This window comes from Gopherus evgoodei, chromosome 19, assembly GCF_007399415.2.
Source record: "Gopherus evgoodei ecotype Sinaloan lineage chromosome 19, rGopEvg1_v1.p, whole genome shotgun sequence".
NCBI classification, from domain to species: Eukaryota; Metazoa; Chordata; order Testudines; family Testudinidae; genus Gopherus; species Gopherus evgoodei.
This window is the reverse complement of record NC_044340.1, coordinates 17,879,205-17,904,937: the sequence shown is the minus strand read 5'-3', so window position 1 is coordinate 17,904,937 and position 25,733 is coordinate 17,879,205. Positions and strand designations below refer to the sequence as shown.

The 25,733-nt window shown below is 48.6% G+C and overlaps 1 protein-coding gene across 1 annotated transcript in view; it reads right to left on the bottom strand.

Annotated features, from left to right (window-relative positions):
• Positions 1 to 1,768, bottom strand: part of TTC12 (tetratricopeptide repeat domain 12) — a 39,971-nt gene extending 38,203 nt beyond the window's left edge. Inside the window, exon 1 of the mRNA XM_030538429.1 lies at positions 1,686 to 1,768. The gene's annotated coding sequence lies outside the window, so the exon portion shown is untranslated. The remainder of the gene's footprint in view (positions 1 to 1,685) is intronic.
• Positions 1,769 to 25,733: the final 23,965 nt, after the last annotated feature.

The following is a 25,733-nucleotide window of genomic DNA, read 5'->3' as shown; positions in this document are numbered from 1 at the left end:
ACCAATGTAAGCAAAACTGGATAACCCAAATTATTATTTTGACTTTATAGAAAAAAAAACCCAAATTTTATTTAAGTTTATATTTTAAAACAGACAGCTATTGACAGATTGGAAGACTGACAAACTGGGTTCTTGTCTACATGGAGATAAAGCCCAAAGTAGCTGGTGCACACTATTTAGAATGCACACTACTCCACACTAACTGCTCATGTCGATACTCTTACTGTGAATTGAGTGTCTTTCTGTGCATTGGCTTAATGCACTTTGGAAGTGTACTAAGTTAAACTGCATGAGAGCACTCTTAATATGCAGTAAATGTGTCCTCATGGGGAGTTGGTGCAGAGTAGATAATGCTCTTTAAATTCACACCATAGCTTAGTGTAGACAATCATTGGTTCCTGTCTGCTCTTTATGGACACTAGAAATCCTCTAGTACTTCCCATAATATTTGAAAGTTTGTGCCAATGTTTGGGCTTAAATTTCTCCCCCTTGCAGTATTTGGCAGCATGCTATGTGATGAGAGGCTGCTTTTTGGTGGTATTATAATGTTCAGTATGTAGTATGTGATGCATTTACAGAGTTTTTTGGGCAGAATAGTCTGCAGAAATGTCATAGTATATTGTTATTTATTAAATAGAAGGAAATCCATTTTTGTTCATCACTCAATCTCTGTGAATTTTGAATGCATTAATTACAGCCAAATGCAGTGTTCTGACATGAAAACCATCCCAAATGGCTGCCTATGGAGTTCACTCCCAGACAAACATTTGTCTCAGCCAGGCAGGCAGTGAAAACTTAATTGACCCCCACACTTCAGTACACTTGAAGTGGATGAATTTCAATTGCTTGCCTGGTGCAGAAATTGACACCTGCCTCAAAGAGCTGATGAGTTAGGGAACTTTTATCCTAATTTATCTCTTCTGCAGAATATGTCACTTCCAAAACATTTACTTTATTGGCAGATAGAGCCCATTAGTGTCTGCAATATCAGAGAAGTGGGGGCGGGGAAGGGAGTTTGAAAGTGCTGCTTTCTGAATGAATAACCTTGAGTCTTTTATTCTATCCACATGCTGATGATGATGAATGGAACAGGCTGTGTCTCTGGGCCATGCAGACACAGGGTGCTGAGCCCCCGGGGATAGTGTCATTCTGTAGTCCCTCCTAAGTACATTTCCTCCTCTGAAATATGTTTGCTCTCTTGGTACTGGTTAATGATACGCACACTCCCGCCCCAAGTCCTCCAAGCGTCCTTCTGCAGTGCCCAGCCCCTGTTCCACTAAACATTCACAAAGCTCTCAGATTCGCTACGCCCAAAGGAATAGTACATACCAGCTTGCAAGCTTCTATAAGGATCACCATTCTGTTTAATACACAACATTTTGAGATAGATAGATAGAAACAAGACTAAGCTTATTATCAAAGAACAGAGATTCAAGAGTTAGAACGTAAGAATATCGGAAACAAATGGTTACATATAAAACAAAATCATAACATGCTTTCTAGAGCCTACACTTACCTAGCAATAGGGGGACCAGATGTCCCATTTTTATAGGCACAGTCCCGTTTTTTGGGACTTTTTCTTATATAGGCACCTATTAACCTTCACCCTGTTCTGTTTTTTCACAGTTGCTATCTGGACACCCTACCTACCAAGGCATTCTTTGATATCCTACGAGATAACTTACCCCACATCCTATTCCCAGCATTGTCAACCAGTTTGGCTGAGATTTCTTCTCATAAAATCAAGCCGTTGTTGGCTTGTCCTCACAGATTGAAGGGCTAACTGGAGATTCATCTGCACCCCTGATATAGTTTCAAAAGTGCATGGTCCGATTCCTAAACAAGATAACCCCTGCTGGTTCTGTTTTTTCCTGTAGCCTTAGCAATCTGTTGACTAGCATTTTGCTCAGACTGTAAATAGATATCCATTGTGAACCACACAATACTCAATTTTCACATGACCAGGCAGTGTGAGATAAGCATCTCTTCTTTCCTGCCCTGTCCTAAGGAACATAGTTTTTAGTGTGTGTGTGTGTGTATATATATATATATATATATATATATATATATATATATATATATATATATATATAATTATTCACATATTTTCCACACACACACATCTCACAATGATTATGGAGTTCAGTGTGACATAGGCTTTCATTAAAGACCTTACATGACATTCTCTGGTGGACTACTAGATACCAGACCTGGGAAAATCCCTGTAACCCTAGGTACCCCTGTGCCTTCTGTCAGTTGGGATCAAGAGGTCCTTGGGTCAGACCCTCCGATGGAAGGGTCTCTGGCACACTAGGCCTTTGAAGTTAGAGAATGTAAAGGGTATGGGATTCCTTCCAATTAATCAGTTATGCTAGGATGAAGAGAACTATCTCAGCCCTGCATGGCTTCCAAAGCTGACTCAGTAAGAAGCCTCCCATTCACTGTATAAGGTCCCTGGGAAGCTCATTCGCCATGATAATGGTGGCTCTCTCTTTGTCATGTCCCAGAGCAAGAGATCCCAAAGAAGAACTAAGTTTGGTTCCTTCTCTTGTCTCAAACCTCTTGGGAGGGTTTCCCAGACCTGGCAGCCTGTGAGGCTGTGATCCTGCATGCCACTGCTTACACAAACTGATTATTATTTTATTAGTTGTATTACAGTAGCGCCTGGAGATTCCGACTGATATCAGGGCCCCATTGTGCAAGGTGCTGTGCGTACACGTAGTAAGAGGCAGCTCCTGCCATCAAGAGCTTACAGTCTAAATAGACAAGACCGGAGAAGTGGGTGGGGAAAACAGAGGCACTGACAGAGGAATAGAACCCCTTCAAAGTCAATGACAAAACTCTTGTTGATTTCAGTGTGGCCAGGATTTTCCCCAGGTCTCCTGAGTCCCAGTTTGGTTCTTTATCCAATAGATCATGTCACCTGTCAATGAACTGATTCAGATAGTTCTGGGAGGGCTCCAGGCAGTTACTTTCTATTGCAGGGGTAATACAACAAATCTATCTGCATCTCACGACAACATCTTCTCAAGGCTGCACAGGCAGTATCCAGTCCAGCAACAAGTTTCTGCTTTGCCTTTCTCTGAGGCTGACACACACAAGGATCCCCAGAGATTTTGCTGGAGTCATTCAAGGGACGTTGGAAAGGACAATGCGAGGAGGCCTCAGAGATGGCACTTGTTCCACTGCATATTTTTATACAAGTCCCTTCACTGGCCAGTTTATACAAATCCCTCCTACAGCTGCCCTTGAGAGATTTTCATTCCATACATTAACCGCTCCCTGTATAGAACAGTCTTGCCTGAGCTCCTCTGGTACCTGTCCCACATTTCCATGTGACACAGCCTGGCAGAGTCCTAGGAGGCACTAATCCTCCCACATCTCTTCAGAACACTAAACACCCTCTTCAACTTGCTCTCATGTCTCTCACGAAACACAGGGTAGGTCCAAGTGCCTGCAGTTGCTATGTATCTGTCAGCTGCTCTCCGGGTCCTGGTAGCAGGAGGTGAATGACTTGTTTCATCATGCAGAGGGTTCCTGAAAAGTCAGCATGCTGGGGTGGCCACCGTGCAGGGCAAGGGGAGCTAGCAATAACTCTCAGAGGCAGAGACCCTACTTTGTTATTGCACTTCTGCTCAGCACAGGACCAACAACAGTGGCTCTGGCTTGAGCTCATTAGAGTTTCATCATCTCTAGTACCAGAAATTAGGCTGGAAGACTCACCCTGTGCTAGTTCCTGTACCAGGGGATGGACTAGAGTGGAGCTAGTGGCTTTTCTGTTTTTCAGTACCTCTAGGTTCATTCGAGCTTTCTGCAGCCCATACATGCTCCAGCACAGGGAGCTCTCTGATCCTCAAAGATATTAAAGATATTACATACCGTGGAGGATCTGGGCTTCTCTCATGCAACTAGCACACTCTCTCCCTGCAGGAAATTCTTTCTTCCGCACCCCCTGAGTTTTATGAGCAAAGCTGCAGCCTTTCCAAAGCCACATAGCATGCATAGATATCGCACACTATACCAGTTCAGTGCAGCACTCGAGTTGAAAGCTTTGATTTTTTTTTCAGTGAGAAGATTTGCCACAGATTAGTTATGAGGAGTTCGTTTGGGGCTTATGAGCTGCAAAGTATTTAATTTAGAAGTTTATGATATGGAGGAAGGTGCCAGGGTAGGAGGTTCGGGCATGAGGCGAATGCAGAATTGAAATGCATCCACCCAAATAGCTTTTTTAACATTCAGCAGCAGACCCACCCCGGGGATGAGAACGGAGAGCTGGGCTGTGGGTCAGTGCCCTCCTTGTCATGGAGAGGAATCAAACAGCAGCAAATCAAACAGGAAAATTTCCTAACAGAGGCTTCAAAGATGGAAAGCTCCTGCCCAAGAAGTTTGAAACAGCCCCCTGTCTTGAAAAGCCCTAAGACAACATTACAGTGCAACTGCACCGCACGATGACCAGGTACCAAGCTCAGGGTCCCATGGTTTTAGGTGAGCACATTACTGCTCCATGGCCAGTCCACAAAGCAAAAATCTGATGTGCACTAGTCCCCAAATTTTGCTGTATTCCCCAAAACCAAGTTGCTGGCCTTTTGCAGGAACAATGTGGGTTTGTTGGTCTGCTGTAGTTGTTGTTTACCTTGGCAGTTGAAAGGTCTCCAGTGGAAGGAGCCCTGTCATGTATCCTTTACAGTACCCATCTCAGGAAAGACACAGCTGCTGGATGTTGCAAAGCAGAATGCAGCAAAATCCCCAGAACCATCATAATGTTGCTCCTTTCCCCAGGCAGAGATTCCCCAGTCCCCTTGTACAGTGGGTCAATACAGGGTTCTGCCAGCTAGTGCACAGATCCCCCTGGTGCACACAACCATAACCTTTCAAACATCCCAGAACGTCCCAATTACTAGCCTGCTTTCTATCCATCCACTGTGATACAAGATGACTAGGAAGGCAGTGAGAAAGTGGTAGAGGGGAGATATATAAGCCCTAGGCTAATTAAGGTGTGGTTCCCTGTAGGCGAAGGTTACTACAGGTTAATTGGAGCACCTGTTGTCAATGATCAGGAACTTAATAAAACCCCTGTTTTAGACAGATGGGGTGGTGTGAGGAAAGAGAGAGAGAGACCTGGATTTTGGTGGTGTGTTGCTGAGAGTTGAAAAACCAGAAACCTGGAGGAAGGGAGACCCTCCCCCAGAGTCAAGGACTGAGGGTAACCCTACCAAAGAGGGTAAGAAACCTGCAGGGGTTGAGAGGGACTGGGACTCAGAGTGAGGAGCAAACCCAAATCCCTTCCCCTCTTCCACCACCTTCCTGAGCCACTATGGGGGCCCTTGGCACCCTAAGAGCAGGGGTAAGGGTTGATGACCTAGTCCCCTTCCAAGAAAAGCATGGGACCCACCATACCAACATGGGCCATTCTGCCACACCATCCACATGCTCTAACCACATGGAACAAACCTCCTGTTTCTTGTGCCTATCTGGCTCTCTATCCTATTCACATCCCATCTCCAGGTACAGGTCTTTTCCATGCTATGTGGCTCCTGAACAGCCCTTCTTGCTGTAAATGTTAGCACCATTAACTTGGGCTTGGCTGAATGGAGGCTCAGCTGGTGACCTTTCATCCCAGGTCCAACCTGTTTTAGAAATTGCCTAAGTCCCATGAACTGCACAAGCCAGGAAACTGAGGCCCAAATAATTGGTTCAATGTGAGACTGTAGTGTAGCTGGGAATAGGTCCCCAGAGCTCCGGCTTGGAGTCCCCTGCTCTAAGTGTCATTTCTGGAATGTGAGCTCAGCTTTTGCACCCAAACCATCATCTTGACCCTTTGTCTCATATGGTGAAAGCCTATGTTTCAGCACATCTCAGAGTGCAGATCCCAGTCACAGTGGGAGTAAAACATGAGATTAGAGACAATTACTATCTGCTCTATAAGAAACACTAGCATGTGGTCACTCTTGGGAGACTGACTTGATAACAGCTCATATGTCCCCCACTGTAGATGGTATGTTATGTGTACAACAGCCATAAGGCAGGTGTACACTGCACACGTCTCAGGATAAGCGATCATCTCTTCAATACTAGCTGCTGGTAACTAGCGCTTCTTGGGGTTGGTACCCCCTGTGAGTTTGCCCTGCAGACTAGGAAGCTGTATTCTGCCTGTCGCCCTTCGGCCCTGCCTGTTTAATCACTTCCCAGTGTGGTCGGGAAGGATAGAAGCAATGTGACAAAGCTTGTGCATGACACTGCTGGCAAGGTAGCATCAACTTAGACCTGTTGCAAGCTCTTATGGCGGCAGTTCAGGCTGGGAGAGGAATGTGGACTGTTCTCCCCCATCAGAGCAGCGCATTGGCCATGCCCAAGATGGTGCTTGGAATGCTTCTCCTTTGCTCACAAGGCAGTACAGGCTACATAAAGAAATGCCCTATTCTCCCTGCTTGCTTATTTACAGGGAGGTGCCAAACAACCATGTTCATTTCTCGCTCTCCACTCCCCAGGCTGATCATTGGGAATGCTTAAAGCTGCTCAAGCAATCAACATGCAACACAGAAATCACAGCCTTGCAGATGAAATTGAACCCATGCTGAAGTTCCCAGTCACTGCTCAATCCCCACTCGGCCCTTAATATAGTCATTAAACCCTTAACATGGTTATTATTTGATGATTAAAGCCTTGGGCAGGCTCTCTGTGCAGGAGTGAAGTTTCCTCTGCCCAGAGTGTGCTGGACTATTTTGAATGCCATCCTTAGGGCTTTTAGAGATGTGCTGCTCCAGAAAGACATGTTTCTGGGTCTCTTTTGACATGTGCTGTTTTGTTACACATTGTTTAACAGCTGCCTCTTCCCCCCTTCTTAGAAAAGTCCTTCTGACGTTATTGAATATTTATTTCAGTTGCATCCTGACACCCTGACCTGGGGCCATGTGTGATAGGTGTTATACAGCGAGGCAGACATGCTCCCTGCAACTAAGTGCTTTCAGCTGAGCCAGAGAGGGATACCTTTGACAGGCACCAGGGCTCCTGCTCTCTAGGATGATCCATATCCACTCTCGGCATCTTGCCTCCGAGCCTTGAATAATTTATTGGCTTGAAATGTCACACAGAAATGTTTTCCCTGCCCCACAGCCTTGTTGAAGAGCCTCCTGGTTTTCCCATAATAAAGGGGCCTGCACTTGCCTTGCAATTTGATGCAAACCAAAAAGAGAAATCTCCTACCGCTGCTGTCTTCTGTTTGGCAAATCACTGAAACACATCCAGTTAGATTTGCAAGGACCCGAGTAGCTGTCTGTGCTTGCTGTGAGCTTATCTCATGTAAACAAACATGAGAGGGTCATGCTGGCCCCTTGCTATTTTTCTTCAAGGGACCAAGATGCTTCAGCAACCTGAAGGCAAATTAAGGAGACCTCTTTGGTTATAACATAGCATTAGCTGAACTGACGCTGGTCAGACTGGAGAGAGAGCCCATGGCTGGTGCTGGAGCATGAAGCTGATCAACTTTGACCCGCTAATGGCCAGCAGGTTACGAGGACTGCATGCTAATTGTATTAGTTTTAACAGTCTCCACCCCCTCTAGCCTTGTTTTTCATACCGGCCGTGGATTTCTTCAAGTTGTCCGGTTCAGGAGGAACCAGGTGGGGGATGGTGTGAAGAAGAAATTGTGCTGAGATAGTGTGGTGTGGTGATGGGCCAGAGACAGACATGGGTAGAACCCATTGAAGTAATGGGAGTATGCACGTGTCTCTGGATTGGGCTAGAGTGCTCAGGATCAAGCCCTGACTGAGCACATGGGATTTATTGTAACGGCCTCTGATCACCTTCATGAAACTTACTTTGTTTTGATTCTCGTTGCTGTGGGAGCCTGGCATATCATCTGCATAGCACCAGCTTCAGTGTGCCCACCAATGCTCCTTATACATCAAATACTGCAAGTGTCCCGCTAAACTGCTCCTGCAATGAGTGTAGGCCCAGATATGATGCTCCTATTACTGCTATGTTGCCATCCTGGCATGTCCTGTCATTCACCAAGGAAGCTCTATGGGACAAGGTCTGTATATACAGTAGATAGCACTCTGGAGCCTTGACCAGAGATTCTAGGTGCCACTGCCGTGATCAAGAATAATATATGGAAGGCCCAGAGCTAACAGGTTTAAAGGGAACAAGAATGTGTCTGCTCCCCCACAGGAGAAAGCTAGCTCTGGTAGGCTTAATTTGCATAAGTCATCATATTGCACCAGGTAGCATCATAGAAATGTAGGGCTGGAATGGACCTTCAGAGATCTTCTAGCTCATCCCCCTGCACTAAGGGAAGGTTAAGTACACCTAGTCCACCCCTATGTCTTTGGGGTTGGGAGGAGGATGGGCCTTTCCCCCCCTGGCTATTGTGCCACTTCCTGCAGTCACCCCTTCTCTCTGAGCATCTTGCACTCTGCTGACATACATTCCTGATACAAAGGTCAACGTGCCTAAGTGGCCCAGGTTCAAAATGAACTTTGCTTTCATTGTGTCTTGAAGACGAATGCTGTGGCCAGGCTGCAGAGGAACAGGGAGGAGGAAATCCAAAGAAGAGGCGGAAACTGTGAGTCTGGCTTAGACCTGTTGATTACAGACCATAGAGCTGGACAAAATGCAGTCAGTTCCCAAGTTCTCCTGGATTCCCAGGCAGCAGCAGATAGGCCTGTGCTGTTTCCTTGGCTGATGAGGACCTTGTGTGTCCTTGTTTCCGCTTTTTTGTACAAAGCCAGTGTGATCTGAGGATGCAGTTGGCTGGGGGCACAGCGAAAGACACAGGGTGTAAGGAGAAGCAGCTAAGTAATGCAAGAGATATAGCATGCAGCACTAGGAGCAACCATTAGAGGGGGACATATCCCATCTCACTTTCTTACCATTTTGCTTAGGTGGCTGGAGGATTATTGGATTGTCGCTCCTGGTCCTCTACTGTTTCTTTAACATGGTTACACCAGCGCACGCTGCTAAAGATTTTGGCTAGGTGACTGCATGGCTTTTCAGAGATTTCTCAGGCCTGAGGGGCTGTTTCCTGCTCAGAGAGGAAGTGGCTCAGGCCTTAGCGGGAGTGAATCACGGGTACTCTGGATTACTAGTTCATTTGTTACACTGCCAATGACTGAGGATTTTGAGGTGAGACAGACCTTCTCCTGGGAGCACCACGCAGCAGTTCTGCTCCCAGGAAATGCTTGGAATATTTGGCTTTTCACAGCAGAGGATCCGGCTTTCTCCAGGATTTTCTCAAGGCAGGAGCTGGGTTCCACTAGGGGCAGGCTCTCGCCCTGTACACTCTTCACCATCACCACAAATCATTCACCTCAGATAATAGCTTCCCTGTACCCCTCCTCACATGGACCCCTCTCCCCCTTGATTTCCATAAATTACCAGCATCAGCAAGGTAGACTCTAGAAAGTGGGGTTCTAGGGAACTCAGATACCATGGTGATGGGCGCTGCAGAAGACCCTAAAGATAGAAAACATCGTGCCTGCACCATACCAAGCTAGCTCTGCTGCCCACTCTGCCTCTTTTAGGTTTTCAGCCCACACTGCAGAAGGCCAGTGGCCACAGGTGGTCAGGGAATATTGAGCTTTGGCTATTGGAAGTGTCTCTGTGCAGAGGATTCTAGCATCCAATAGCCACGTGCTCCGAAACAGGCCAGCCACGTAAGTGAGCTGTGCTCATGCATCCAGGATGAAAATGGAGCACTATCTCCACCGTGTGGAGACTAGTAACCACAAGGTCTCTGGGACCAGCTTCACTGAGACAAACCTGCAGGCTCCCTCTGGCTCACTCAGAGATTGGGTGCTTGCAGCATGCTTTGAGATCCGTGCATGGAAAGGGCTGTAGAGGTGCGAAGAGCTATCATGTCCCTGTCCCCAAGACTGAGTATCCAAAGCCAAGGAAACAATGTGCCATGGGTCCTGTTAGTGACATTTTGCAGGAGGGTGCAGAGACCTGACCCTGTGTTAGGAGGTGAGAGTTAAACCTCCCTCCATCCGCAAGGAGGGGACCCAGGTATGCACCCTCTGTGCAGAAATTGAGCCAGGTGGGGGCAATCTTTTATCAAGAGGAGCAGCTGTAGCTCTGCAAGCAGAAGCAATAAGCTGCTTGCTGAGAGGGGTGATATCCCAGGAGCATGGTTGGGTTGGCTGCTAGCAGTGGGGGCTGATTAGCAGAGAGTCACAGTAATGTAGGGCTGCTAGGGACCTCAGATGTCATCAAGTCCAGCCCCTGTGCCGAGGCAGGACCAAGTAAACCTAGGCCAGTGGTTCTCAAACTTCATTGCACCGCAACCCCCTTCTGACCAGAAAAATTACTACATGACCCCAATGCCCCGTGTTACTCAGCATAGTGAGTCTTTTGAAGAAAATTTGCATTACAAGGCCATGTCTACAAAACCCATCATATCCACCGACACCCATGAAGCTGTGGCTGGGGCTTCAGTCCCACCACCAACCCTGGAGTTCCGGGCTGTGGCTTTCTGCCCTGGCAACCCCATCAAAATGGGGTCACGACCCTGTCATAAACAGATAGTTAAGGGTTAATGTCTCTTTCACCTGTAAAGGGTTAACAAACAGTGAACCTGGAATACCTGACCAGAGGACCAATCAGGAGACAAGATACTTTCAAATCTCGGTGGAGGGAAGCCTTTTGTTTGTGTTTTTGGGTTTTGCTTTGTTCTCTCTGGGCCCTGAAAGTGACCAGACGTGCAACCAGGTTTCTTGCCAATCTCTCTGCTACAGTCTCTTATATATTCAGAATAGTGAGTATTAAGTAGGAAAGGCGGTTATAGTCTTTTGAGGGTTTTCTGTATTTGCAAATGCATATTTTGCTGGATGGATTTTGATTGGTATTTGTGCTGGGGAGAGACTTCTCTCTAGTGTCTATAAGCTGAAAGACCCTGTAATATTCGATCTTAAGTTACAGAAATAAATTTTACTTTTTAATTCTTTAATTAAAAGTTTTTTTCTTTTAAAAGATCTAATTGATTTTTCCCCCCTTGTTAAGTCTTTAAGGTATTGAGTCTGTACTCACCAGGGAATTGGTGGGAGAAGGGAGGGGGTGGAGGTAGAATTCCTCTGGGTTTTAAGATTCAAGAAGTTTCAATCACAGTGATCTTCCAGGGTAATCCAGGGAAGGGAAGCTTGGGAGAGACAACAGTGAAGGAAAGGGTTTACTTTGCTTGTGTCAAGATCCAGGGGATCTGGGACTTGGGGTCCCCAGGGAAGGTTTTGGGGAGATCAGAGTATACCAGGCACTCCAAGTCCTGGTTGGTGGCAGCATTACAAGATCTAAGCTGGTAATTAATCTTAAAGAAATGTATGTTGGTACCCCATTTTTGAACTCTAAGATTCAGAGTGGGGATAGAATACCATTACAGACCCACACTTTGAGAACCACTGACCTAGAGGATCTGTGACAGGTAATTGTCTGACCCATTCTTAAAAACCTCCAGTGGTGGGGATTTCACAACCTCCGTCGGAAGCCTGCTCCAGAGTTTAATTACTTTTAGGATTACCAAGTTTTTCCTAATATGTAACCTAAATCCCCCCTGCTGCAGATTAAGCCCATTACTTTTTGTCCTACCTTCAGTGGACATGGAGAACAACTGATCACTGACCTCTTTATAGCAGCCCTTAATATATATGAAGACTTATCAGGTAACTTCTGAGTAGTCTTTTCTTGTGATTAAACATGCCCAATTTTTTTAACCTTTTCTCCTAAGTCAGGTTTCCTAAACTTTTTTCATTTTTGTTGCTCTTTGGACTCTTTCCAATTTATCCACATCCACCCTGAATTGGACACAGTGTTCCAGCTGAGACCACACCAGTGCCCAGGAGAACAAAACAATTATCTCCCGTGTCTTACCTATGGCTCTCCTGTTACTAAACCCCAGAATTATATTAGCCTTTTTTCCAACTGTCTCACGTTTTGGCTTTTATTCAACTTGTTATCCAGTATAACCCCCAGATCCTTTTCAGCAGTACTACCGCCTAGCCCAGGGGTTGGCAACCTTTCAGAAGTGGTGTGCCGAGTCTTCATTTATTCACTCTAATTTAAGGTTCTGCGTGCCAGTAATACATTTTAATGTTTTTAGAAGGTCTCTTTCTATAAATCTATTATATATAACTAAACTATTGTTGTATGCAAAGTAAATAAGTTTTTAAAATGTTGAAGAAACTTCATTTAAAATTAAATTAAAATGCAGAGCCCCCTGGACTGGTGGCCAGGACCTGGCAGTGTGAGTGCCACTGAAAATCAACTTGTGTGCCGCCTTCGGCACGAGTGCCATAGGTTGCCTACCCCTGGCCTAGCCAGTAAGTCCCCATTCTGTAGTTGTGTATCTGATTTTTCCTTCCTAAGTGTGGTGCTTTGCACTTACCCTTCTTAAATTTCATCTTGCTGAACTCAGACCAATTCTCATCCTGCCCTCCAAAGTGCTTGCAACTCCTCCCAGTTTGGTGTCCTCTGCAAATTTTAAAAACATACGCTCCACTTCATTATCCAAGTCATTAATGAAAATATTTAATAGTACCAGACCCAGGACTGACCCCTGCAAAACCTCATCAGATACATGCTCCCAGTTTGACAGCAAACCATTGATAATGACTGTTTGAGTATTGTCTTTCAGCCAGTTGGCACCCATCTTACGGTGAGTTCATCTAGACTGCATTTCCCTAGTTTGCTTATGAGAATGTCATGTGGGACTGTTTTCAAAAGCCTTACCAAAATCAAGATACATCACATCTACTGGTACCTCCCATCCATCAGGACAGTAACCTTGTCAAAGAAGACAATTAGGGTGGTTTGGCATGATTTGTTTTTGAAAAATACAGGCTGGCTATTCCTAAACCCTGTTATCCTCTAGGTCAGAGGTGGGCAAACTACGGCCCACAGGCCACATCCAGCCTGCGGGACTCTCCTGCCCGGCCCCTGAGCTCCTGGCCTGGGAGGCTGCCCCTGGCCCCTCCTCTGCTGTTCCCTCTTTCCTGCAGCCCCCGCTCACTGCACCAACAGCGCAATGCTCTGGCAGCGGGGCTGTGAGCTCTTGCCGGGCAGCGCAGCTGCAGCCTGAGCCTGTGCTCTGCGCTGCATGGTGGCATGGCTGGCTCCAGCTGGGCGGTGCAGCTGCCTGTCCTAGTGCTCTTGGCAGTGCGGCTGTAGCACCATCAGCCGCTGGTGCTCCAGGCAGCACACTAAGGGGGCAGGGAGCCAGGGGTTGGATAGAGGGGCAGCAGAATTCGGGGTGGTGGTCAGGAGGCGGGGGTGTGGATAGGGTTTGAGGTGGTCAGAGGGCAGGGATCGGGGGGTTGAATGTGGGCAAAGATTCCGTGGGGGCAGTCAGGAAGGAGAGGGGGGATTGAATGGGGTGGGGGGGACAGTCAGGGATGGGGGGTCCAGAGGCGGTCAGGGTTCAGTGAGGGATAGATGGGGCAGGAGTGCTGGGGGTCTGTCAGGGGATAGGGAACGTGCGTGGGGGGCTGGATGGGGCAGGAGTCCTGGGGGGGCATAGGGGTGAGAAACAAGGGGGGGGTCAGATAGGGGGTTAGGGAACCACATCTGGTTCCAATATCTTTCCAGATAACAAAGTTAGGCTCATGGGTCTCTAATTCCCCAGCTCCTTTTTCTTCTCCCCTTTTTAAGATAGGTGCTATGTTGGCACTTCTCTAGTCACCCATCCTCCAGGACTTTCAAAGATAATATCTAATGGTCCTGGGATTGCTTCAGATAGTTCCTTCAGTACCATAGGACGAATTTCATCAGGACCCACTGACTTGAACACGTCTAAATTTTCTATTCTTTAACCTGTTCTTTCCCTATTTTGGGTTGCATTCCTTCCCCTTTGTTGTTAATATTAAACTTTTTAGTGAAGACTGAAGCAAAACTGGCACTGAGCACCTTAGCCTTCTTGATGTCATCACCTGATTAGCTCTACTTCCATGCTGAGAAGAGGGCTTACACTTTCCTTCCTCTTTCCCCTGCTCCTAATAGATTCAAAGAACCTCCTCTTATTGCCTTTTATGTCTTTTGCTAGGTGTAACTCATTTTGTGCCTTAGCCTTGGTGATGCTGTCCCTCCATGCGTTTGCTCTCTTGCTGTGCTCCTCCTCAGCAATCTGTTCATGCTTCTACTTCTTGGGGGACTCCCTTTGGATTTTCCAGTCATTAAAGAGCTCCTGATGGAGCCATATTGGCCTTGCACTCTTCTTCCTATCTTTCTTTCTCATCAGAATGGTTTGCAGTTGTGCCCTTAATATTTTCTCCTTGAGAAAGGCCAGTTCTCCTGAATGTTTGTTCCTCTCCATTTTGCTTCCCCTGGAATCTTACCTATGAGTTCTATGAGTCTGTCGTCTGCTTTCCCAAGTCTGCTGTCCTTACTCTGCTGCTCTCATGCCTTCCTTTCCTTAGAGTTCAGGGTCACTTCTGCCCATGAGCCTCCTTTGCTGTAGCTCTCAAGCCAGGGGCTTTGCTTGTGTTTAATTAGAAGCCCTTTTACCCTCCTCAAGCTCCAGGGCCAAGGCACACCAGCGACACTATCCTGCCCACAAACTGGGGCACAGGGCTTCAGCGTGACTGCGGAGAGCTCCAGAGCTACGCAGCACCCAGGAGACAGAGGGAATGCAAATAGCCAAGCGGCAGGCCAGTCACGAGGCTCCCAGGGGATAATGGCTCATTGTCCATAGCAGCTTTTGGTGCATGAACTTTACAAGTTGAGCAAAGGCAGCTGAACTGCAGAGAACCCCAGCCAGGCCCCGTGCAGCAGCATCAGGGCAGAGAGCAAGCAGGTGGAAATGGCAGGGCTGGGGCTCTCTTTGTCTCCAGATTGCCAAGTGCAATGGCAGGGCTTAATCATCTAATAGGAAATGCAATGGGGTGGGTGGGGCTTAAACAACCTCCTGTATGGATAGAGCCCATTCCCCAGGCTGCTGAGGGAGGAGGGGTTGGTCTGCTTGCAGTGTCCAAGGGCTGCAGCGTCCGTGGTCAATGCCGTGCCCTGCTGCTGGATGGATCCTTGAGAGCAGGGACTGAACCTGGGGATCCTGATGCATGACCCTTTACTGGCTGGGCTGAAAGAAGCAGTGCCATTAGCCACAGCAGGCTCATCACCACCTCTGTGTGGCCCAGCTGCAGTGAAGGGGCACTGAGTGAGTAAAGGCTGTATCCGCTTGCTCACCATGGCCTGTATTCTCTGGTTAGTGACGCTGGCAGTACCCATCAGGGCAGAAGGATGCATGTGTCCTGCAGTCAGGGCAACCCCCATGCTACTCTCTGTTCCTGCTGCTTACTCCCCTTGATGAGAGATCACTCCCACCTGCCTCAAACAGCTCCCACCTGGGGTTTCTCCTTGCCTAGAGAGGGAGGCTTAACCCTTTTATCCCCTAATATAGGGTGAGGTCTTCGCATGCTCCTGCAAAACATCTATAAGAGGGCTCATGCCACAGGGTTACCCCAGCTTCAGACACGCTGTTCCAAAGCATGTCCCCTCCTGGGCAGGTGGAGGGATCATCACAGCACTTCGCACCAGTACATGTGCAGATCTCAAAGCACTTTCTAAGCACTGAGCCTTGGCGTGGATCAGAGAGAGCAGGCAGTATGGGGACCCCCCCATTTCTTCTGTGCTCTTCTCCCTCCCTCATGCAAACACCATTGCTATGGCCAGTGCAATGAGCAGTTCCACTGCCCATCCAGAGCCTGACGCCCCCAGCTCACATGTACTCCCAGGGGACTGCTCGATGCTGGCTGGAATCAGTCTGCGCTGCCATGCAGCTCCCAAGTCCCCCCCTGCACATCCTTGTGGGAAGTGAAATTGTCTTTCCTTTTGGCAGGTGACAAGCAGGGAGCTGGGATGTGCAGTGACATGAATGGATCAGGCAGAAGCAGGGCTAGGAGGCAGCCATCCTTCTCTGTGCTGTGAAGCTGTTAAAACACCCTCTTTGCTGATTATCATCAGGTAGAGCAGAAATCCCTCAGCCACCAAGCTCCCTTTCCTGCCAGGTGCTGTACACTGGAGAGCCATCCATAGTACACCGGTGCTAAGAAGTCTTGGCTCTTATATAGCACCATTCATCCAAGGATTTCAAAGGGCTTTAATATGCTAATTTATCAATCACTCAAGGCTCATGAAACCCTTAGGAGACAAGGTAGGTGAGGTAGTATCGTTTATTGGACCAACTTCTACTGGTAAGAGAGACAAGCTTTCAGGCTACACAGAACTCATCTTCCTGTGTAGCTCCAAAGCTTCTCTCTCTCACCAACAGAAGTTGGTCCAACAAAAGAGATTATCTCACCCACCTTGTCTCTCTCATATCCTGGGACCGACATGGCTACAACACCACTGCATAAAGCCCCTGTAAGGCAGGAAAGGGTTATACAAGGACTGCTTCAGCTGCAACCAGTTCTGGGGTGGAACATGGAAGCAGTTTAACAGCGCTCAGCAACACTACACAACTGTTTAGGGCAGGAAGATAAGAAGATTCCAGTATCCAACAGAAACTGCAGGAGGTGTTTAGGGCGAGAGACTGGAAATAGCCCAGGAATTGAAATCCTGTATCTTGTGGGGAGCTCCCTAGCAGCTCTCGTTTTACATTTTTATTCCCCACCCCAGCTTGTCCCTGGAACATTGGTTCTGTGTGCGTCTGGGTGGGGGAAAGCCCTTCTACTGAACCCACACGATGTCCCACATCCTTTAAGTGTTCCTGGATGACCCCCCATCCAAAGGCTGACCTGGACTCACGCTGCTTAGCTCCTGAGTGTTGATAATGAGATCACAATACCTTGCAATTGGGCATAAACTGTTTTAATATATATTATCCATATAAATGACCAGAGCCACAAGGAGTCAGAGGTTTCACTAGCTAGATCTTCGAGGGGAAAAAGCCATGCAGACAGATATGGAAACCTGTGACTATTGAAACAGGCCACAGGGTGGCACCATCTACCCACACAAAACAAGCAGCTGGCTGTAACTCCGAAAGGTTCGTTGTTTTAATCCCATGATCACCCACATTCCACCCAAAAGGGGTGCCCCAGTCAGGTCTAGTGCTGAAAATTATTTGCAACAGAATTAAAAAGTCACAGAACTCATGTTACAGAAAAACGCAAATACAAGTTATTGGGTTCAATACAGGGGAAAGTGGGTGCAGTTTAATGGCCTGTGTTATACAGGTTCTCAGACAAGATGATCTGATGGTCCCTGCTGGCCTTAAATGCTATCAGACTATGAAGAGTCATTTATACCAAAGGAAGGAATCCCCCAGTGTTTTCACTTCCTGAATAATTGGGAAACACTTTACCTGTGTTCCGCCCACTAGCCCTCACTGCCTTCTCTGTGACAGGGACCAAACACCTTGGGAGGGTGATGGGAACTCCATCATGGGGAGGAGCAATATCCAGACATTGAAAGGGAAAGCAACACCTGGCAAGCTCAGGAGGCTATACTGCAGGGACCAGTTCTACACTGGCCCCATGGAGCTCAACTAGCTGGGCTGGGTCTGCGAAGTCTCTGATATCTGTGCTACGTAAAATGTGGTTAGCAAATGATTTGCCGGTGCTGCCACATAATGTATATGCAAAGGCCTGTGCATGAGGGAAGGTCTCCTAGTGGCCCCACTTCTCCACTCGCTGTACCACATGCCCCTGTGGTTCCCCTCTGGTTGCATGTGTAATAACCCCGGGCTTCTGCAGCGAACAGTGACAAAGAGAGTTATAGTCCAGCAGGGCTTTCCCCAGGCCCCTCCCCATTGGAGCTAACAGTTAAGTTTGGGGCTCATAGGACTTGTTAGCATCTCTTTATGGTGGGATTTTCAAGGACATAAGTCCTATTGCCTTTCAGTGCAAATAGCAAACTGGCTTTCAGTGGCACTTGTGCTCCCATGCGCACGGCACTCGTGAAAAGCCCACCATTACATTGTGGCATAGGTTGATTCAGGTTCACATCATCCATCTCTAACAGGAAAGAGCCATGTGCACTGTTTGACTTAGTGGTTCCAGCAGGAGCATCAAGAATCAGGACTCCTGGGTGTAGGGACCAGGGCGTGGGTGGTCAGATCCACAGTCAGAAGCCAGAAACCAAAGCCAGCTTCGGAGTCAAGATCACCCCAAGGGTCTGGGCCAAAGCTGGGGTCAGGAGTCATGCCGAGGGTCAGGTCATGACTGGAGTTGGAGTCAGACAGCCAACCAGGACTCAGGTCAGAGTCAGATAGCAGTTGCAAAGGTCAAACTAGAGGTAGGGTTTGGTCCAGCACAGCAGCCAATCAAGACCTCACTCAGTTGCTCAGACAACTTCCTGTGCCTCTTTCTGGCTTAAGTAGTGTGTCTGGGCCAATCTGTGGAGCTGGATGTCTGCTCCAATCAGGAACTTCATGGGCAGAGCCCCTGGTGAGCCACAATTACACTAGCCCCCTCCCCTGCTGGTGCCAGATTGCTGTCGGGTGGTGGTCATGTTCTGCATACCACTTGCGGACTCATAGGCCTGCATTTAAGCTCTGTGATCTCTCATGCTGAGTTCTATCCCTTGCTCTGAGACCAACAGAATCCAACCCCAAATTAAGGTCAATGAAAGACTCCCACAGACTTCAGTGGGGGTCAGACCAGGTCCCAGTTATGAGTCCTTCTGTAGGTCCTGCCTCTCCCTGTGCCTCAATGACATGAGTTGTGAAATTGGTATGCTGGTAGGCCAAACAGTGTGTATAATGCTCAGTTCAGAATTCAGGCTGTGCGTTGGTCTCCAGGCATGTATTGATGGCTGACAGCTCCAGGGGTGCAGTGAAAATGAATCATGTAATGCATGCGAAGTGTGGTGGGACCTTTGAACAAAGACAAGTCTGCTAGGTACCCATCATTATGACCTTATCAATAAACCTCTTATTTCCCAGCAGCTGCTGTATTTTGGCCTCCTAGTGGGCTAAAATATTTGCTTTGCCTTCCTCCTTCAGTTCCCCAAGCTGAACCAAACTCACTGGTTTTCCGCGTGGAGTGAGTACAGGGCTTAGAGGTTTGGATGATGGTGAACATGAAGGTTTTCTTACTGGGTACAACATTTGTGAGTCAGAAAAGAAGGCGATAAAGTGTTGAAATGACTTTTTGTCTGTTTTGCCCACTCGTGGGCCTGTGCCTCTCCTCCGTGATGCTCTGTTTTCATCTCTTCTGTCTCTATGAATTTAAATCGTTCCCCCACCCACCCTTGTGGTGTTAAATATAAGCCATGGACCTGGAAAGCCACATGACTCATGGTGATGCATGGAGATTACTGAACCACATTCTTCCTAGCTGATAAACATTCATGAGTCATGGAGTGCATTACAGGCCAGGTATCATGCCGACTGAACCCCACTGAGTGAGTGGAAAAATGGCCAGGAAACAGACAATGGAGACTTTCACCTTTAGGGTCATTAGATCAACTCCATCCGACCTTCCTGGGAGCATATCTTATGGCTGTGAAACAGGCTGGAGGTAGCTAAGTCCAGTTCCTAGTGAGCCAGGTGTCCATGGCATAAAACCCAACCTGGCGCTGTGTAGTCCACTCAGTGGCAGCCAGAGCAAGGCCTGCTTGGGCCATGGAAACTTAATTTCATGCCCCCTACTACAGTGGGACCCCACCTAAGGCAGAGCTGATGCACATTAGCAAATGGGCCAGTGGACAGGAGGAGTTTGCATCTACAGCAGCCTGGCCCTGGTCTGTGAGCACTGGAGCTCGTGGAGAAGAGAACAGCCTGATGTCTGACATGCTTTGCACTTCTCTCTCTAGGCTGAGGGCCCCTACCCAAAGAGACGTCTCCAGTTCAAGGCAGCTTTAGACCCAGCTGCACTCTCCTTCTGGCTGCAGCTCTTCAGTAAGCTGCGAAGTCCACAGGAATTGAATTGTGACCCGTCCTTTACACGGGGGAAATGATTTTCGGTGCAAGTGCCATGGAGATAAGTAACTATCACATACCACAAGGCCTGGGCTGAAATGCCTCATTTGTCTCCAAAAACTTAAACTTAGCAAAGCTCTGTTAAAGGGGATGAGAAACCTTGTCATTTAATGTATTAGGTGTATTACAGTAGTGCCCAGGGACAACCAAGATTGGGGCCCCATTGTGCCAGGTGTTGTGCAGAGCGATTAACAGTCCTTGTTGTGCTGGTCTTTACAGGCTAAATAGGCTGGAGAGACAGAGCAGGGGGTGGGGGGGAACACCACTTAGCAAGGAGGAGAAGATCCAGTCCAGCCTCCAGGAAAGAAGCCTCACTCCTCCCATCTCACTTCACTGATACACCGACTCGCACCACGTCTCAAATAATACCAATGCTTTGAACTGTCAGCTCCTGTCCCCTGGAGGCCTCAGTGTATTTTACAAAGGTGGGTCAGTAATCTTGTTGCCATTTCATAGACAGGGAAACCGAGGCAGCGAGAGCTGAAGTGAATCATAGACTCATAGACTCTAGGACTGGAAGGGACCTTGAGAGGTCATCGAGTCCAGTCCCCTGCCCTCATGGCAGGACCAAATACTGTCTAGACCATCCCTGATAGATATTTATCTAACCTACTCTTAAATATCTCCAGCGATGGAGATTCCACAACTTCCCTAGGCAATCTATTCCAGTGTTTAACTACCCTGACAGTTAGGAACTTTTTCCTAATGTCCAACCTAAATCTCCCTTGCTGCAGTTTAAGCCCATTGCTTCTTGTTCTATCATTGGAGGCTAAGGTGAACAAGTTTTCTCCCTCCTCCTGATGACACCCTTTTAGATACCTGAAAACTGCTATCATGTCCCCTCTCAGTCTTCTCTTTTCCAAACTAAACAAACCCAATTCCTTCAGCCTTCCTTCATAGGTCATGTTCTCAAGACCTTTAATCATTCTTGTTGCTCTTCTCTGGACCCTCTCCAATTTCTCCACATCTTTCTTGAAATGCCGTGCCCAGAACTGGACACAATACTCCAGTTGAGGCCTAACCAGCGCAGAGTAAAGCGGAAGAATGACTTCTCGTGTCGTGCTAAGTCCATGGCCACTGCCCTGCACCCTGGTTCAGCTGTGGGTTTCATTCATTAGATTCAGGAGACAGACAAACATTTGGGTTTCATAATTTTTCCCTGAAAATTTTTTTATTTCCGCTTAATTGTATTTTTCGGCTAGAAAATTCTCTGCAAGATCAGGCCCCTTTGGATGGCACAACAGAGCTCTGGCTGCAGGGCTGTCAGTCAGGCTTCTAGCGGGACATGCTCAACTCAAATTGATCTTCAGCACCAATCCCATCGGCTAAGGCGAAAAGCCTGGGCCAGGCTGCTTTCTGGAGGTGTTGCACAACACTGTCAATCGTTTAGGAACCTAATTAGCTACTTAATTGCCTTGCTGAGTAGGATATAAAAGACAGAGAATATTGGCACAGAACTACCATGGTCTGGAGCAGTGTCTCGTCGTCGGTTATTCTCTCTTCATTGTTTTCCTTTGGCAGGTGATTTTTCATTGGTCTCCCAAAGACTCTTAAAGGTCACTAATTCCCTCATCCCTTGTGAGCTTCCTGTTCTAGCACAAAGTAATAAGTAAGCCAGGTTAGGCACACATCTCTCCTTCTACAAGTGCACAACAATAGTGTCCACAATAACGACAGCAAGCGATGCAGTGTGGAAGCTGCTTTTACATGGTATGGAACTGGGTATGTGTTGACAACGTGCCGTGGAACAGAGCGAAGCCAGGCAATTTAGCATAGCAAACTGCCTTGGAGGAAACTACAAATGCTTCCTTTAACAGAGCTCTGTTGTTTGACTTCTTTTTTCCATCCCCGTGTACAAGGGGGCTTCTTGTCAGGCAGGACGAATTATTGGTTCAGTGGCAGCACACAACTGCTTCCACTAATAAAAAATGACTACAATATTCCACAGAAATGGTCCAAAGCAGGATCTCTTACGACAGGCACAGTGCTGTGGTTTAGATGAATACAGCAGTGTTGTATTTTAATATCAGGCCCATCAATCACGGCATTGGCTTTGCACATTTGTACATTCTTAGCACAGACTGCATTTCCAAATGCCAACTGTGTCTTCCAGCCGGGGCCGTTTGCAATCCAGGAGAATGGCAAGTCCCTGACCCAGAATCCCAGTAGGGTGGAGGTGGACGGAGAGATCCGTCCATCCAGAACATCGCCAATCAGTCCAGCAAGCAATCTGAATACCCCCAAACCTGGCACCAAAATCACATGCCTTATTTTTAATTAGGATTGTCAGTCATCCCCAGAACCTACTAAGGGTTCACCCAGTAGAAGAGTCGATGCGGTCAGGTTGCTGGAGGAGCTCTGGAGCATTATTTAGCACCAAGCAACTGATCTCATTTCAATTTCTAATAGAAGAGTGGGCTGCAGAGGATGCTGCTCAGTTTGAACTGAGAGGCCAGCGAGTTTCCCGTTCGCGCTCTGATAGAGATGCAAGTGGCCAGGAGGTGGCTGCAGTGTCAAGAGGTGACTGAGTTAATGTGTGCTTGTGCAAGAACTCTCATTTAAACTCTCATTTAAAACAGTAGCTACTGATGGGCCAAATTCACCTCTGGCATCTCATTCTAGGCTCCAACACAGACATCCCTGGGATGGGTTTGGTGCAGTGTTTGCATTTTTGACCTGAAAGACATAGCCTCTCCTTAACACACTGCTCCTTGAACGGCAAACCCTGTGCATGAGGCTTTGCTGCAGGGAAAGCTGGCTCCAAAATGGTCCATCTGATGCGTACTTTGGGCTTCACCCAGACATTCTTTCCTCATGTTAGTCCCACCAATGCCACGGGCACCACTAGGACTGTAGGACTCAGGGTAAGCAGCATGGCTAGCCGAGCTCAGAGGGCCACAGCTCATAGTGAGTTGGTCCTATCACTGGCTGCCCACAAACTTTTCTTCTCCTGCCCCTGGCAACCTTCGTCAGCCCAGAATTCCTGACTCCAGCCTGCTCCTGAGCAAGCAGTTGAGTGCAGAGAGGAGTCACAGGAAAGGGGGCAAGTGTCCCCAGAGGCCATCTCCTGGCTCTGGTACCATGGTGTGCACTGGCCCCTCAGATCCGCCCTGGCACTGAGCTGGTTCCAGGGACCAGGCTGCATCACTCCTGTCACAACAGATTAGCACCACCCGAAAGCGTGAGCTCTGCTTGCTGCCAGGTGAACCATGCCAGCCCCGCCTGCCAAGCGATGACGCAGAGCGGCCACTAGCCAGCTTTGGCTTGGCAGCCCCTGCTGGAGTCATTCCCATGATCTTCTGCCAACCAGAGACCGTACTGAGCACCTGCACATACAGAGTACTTCAGGTCCAGCTCCGCCCGAATTAACACAGGGCCTGACTGAGGCGGCTGGTTGATAGAGGAGTGTCCCACCTCCCTAGACCTGAGCTCATATCCTGGCCAAGGTCACCATTGGGTGTGTTTCCTGTTAGTGTCTCAGGCTTCCTGCCTGCTTTTGCTAACCTACCACGTGGCTGGAAGTCTTTTCAGGGTGGGCAGGCAGCGCTAGAGTACAGAGTGGGCTTCGGGTCAGGATTGAAATGCACCAGCTAAGCTGTGTGGCTTTGATTGGGAGCCCAGGGCTGGTATAGGAGTGGGGGGGTGGATCAGGACAGTGGTGCATTGGCAGAGTTGTGTGTGCAAGAAATAGGCTTCACTAACCAGGGCCTCTGCCCAGCCATGACATAAGCATTAAGCTCATTATGACCATGATGGGAGAGGGCTCTGCCCCAGCAGCGTGGGCAGGGAGTGTTTTGGTCATGAGCACTTGGAGCAGCTTGTTCCATGCCGTGGTCAGGCTGTTGTGTTTCTATAGCACTCATCACCACCATATCTGCAGCCTCTGCACTTCCCGGGGCAGGAAATGCCTCATCCCCTCACCCCGCTCGTCCCCGGGCCCCAGATCAACAGAGGCTGAGACTATGGCATAGACAATGCCTTTAACCTGGGAGTAAGAAAGAGTCAGGGGCAACTCTCCGAAGATCCTCTCTGTCTGCCTAGGGGTCCCAGGCTCCAAGGCTGGCTAATCTGAAGGTGAAGCTTTTGAAGGGGCAGGAGACCAAGTGGGGATGTGGGTCAGAGGATGGGATTCAGGAATCTCTGGGGTTCCTCCGAATCAATGAGAGGAATAACGTTTCTATAGGGTCAGTTTAGCAACTCTGCTTCCCATGTCCTGCAGCTGACCTTGTGAGCTAAGCGTGTGCACTAACCCCTGACAATGCACCAGGAGCCCCGTGGCGGGGAACTCAAGCTCCAGCCGAGTTCAGGCTGCTGCTGGCTCTGTCTCCACGCCCTCTCTCTAGCACAATGTTAGTGCTCTCTGGAGAGGATGCCGCGCCTGGGGCCTGCTCTGCTCCTGCTGCGGGGTGGGGCTTGCTAGGTCTGGGAGCTGCCAGGGCCTCCCAGAAACGACCCTGGAGCCCAAAGGTCAGCAGTAAATCAAGTCTTATTAAAAGCGCCCAACGCATCTGAGCGTGAGAGTAGCTGGGGAAGTTGCGATGGGCCTGTTGGGCTTGCAGGGTCACTTGGCATGTCAGAAGAGGGCCCAGCTAAGCAATATTGGAACAGATGGAGGGGAAATAAAGGGGATTTGCTGAGCTGCATCTGCCCAGCAAGCATCTTGCAGCAGCCTCATCCATCTCCCTTTCACGGGCAGGACCCTGAGTGCTGGCTATTCGCGCAGCTAATTAGCCAGTGCTCCAAGGCCCCTCGGGCCTGCAGCTGAGTGAACCTGGCTGCCTGGAGCAGCAGAGAGAGAAGAGGCTGCCTCTGAGTGCACTGGGCTTGCTGCTCCCAGGGACCCCAGGGTCTGTCTCCTGAATGAGGTACAGGGCAGTATTCCCATGTCTCTTCACTCCTTCAGGGCTGCTTCCACGGCGGATGAGCAGATGCTACCAGCAGCCACTTGGAAAAAGACGATTAGTAGTATCAGCGTAGTGCCTACAGGCCTCAGCCGAGAGCATGGACTTGTGCTAGGTGCTGTACATACACATAGTGAGCAAGTCCCTGCCCAAAAGAGCTCCCAAGGGCGAATCACTAGCCCCATAACGGGGATCTAAGGCACAAGGCCAGGGACCCACCAAGGTACTTTGGTGTTTAGGTAATAGGTACTGTTCCAGGAGGAGAAATGTCCAGACACTGCCCGCTGCAGGTCTGCTCAGGGCAAGGCTTAGCCACGTCTCTGAAACAGTGCATAAGTCTTGGCAGCATCTGCCGTTAAGCCATAAACCTGAGCACAAGCTCAGCTGCACTCATGTTCCCAGGCCCTGCAGCCAGCGTTGGGTGCGTTTCCTAGCGGAGATCAGGTTTAGACAGAGGCAGCTCTAGTGCTGAGCAATGCCAGTCCCTGGGGCTTGACTAATTTGACCGTCCATGTTTCCTAGTTCAGACTCGACTGGCAGGGAGCCTGTTTCATGGCCAGGAAGGAAAAGCAACAGCGACACCAATAGCAACAAACCCACAGCGTTTCCCACCTGTTCACACTGAAAAGGAGCTAAATGTCACAGTGCTGGTGTCCCACTGGCTGGACATGCTGTCTCAGAACCAAGCAGCCCCAGCAGAGGGAAGGGAAGCGGGCATGCTGCCAGGGGAGAGGGCTCCTGCTAACGCGGAGAGGGAATAACAATCACAAAAGCCTCTGTGCGGCGTTCCTGCTTTGTAACTGTGCTGGATAAAATGACGTCTTAAATTTCTCCAAAGATGCAATTCCGGCAGACTTACGCTGCAAGCCCCAGATAACCCAGTGTGGCTACTCACAGAGTAAGGCTGTCATAACATTTCTTCCCAGATC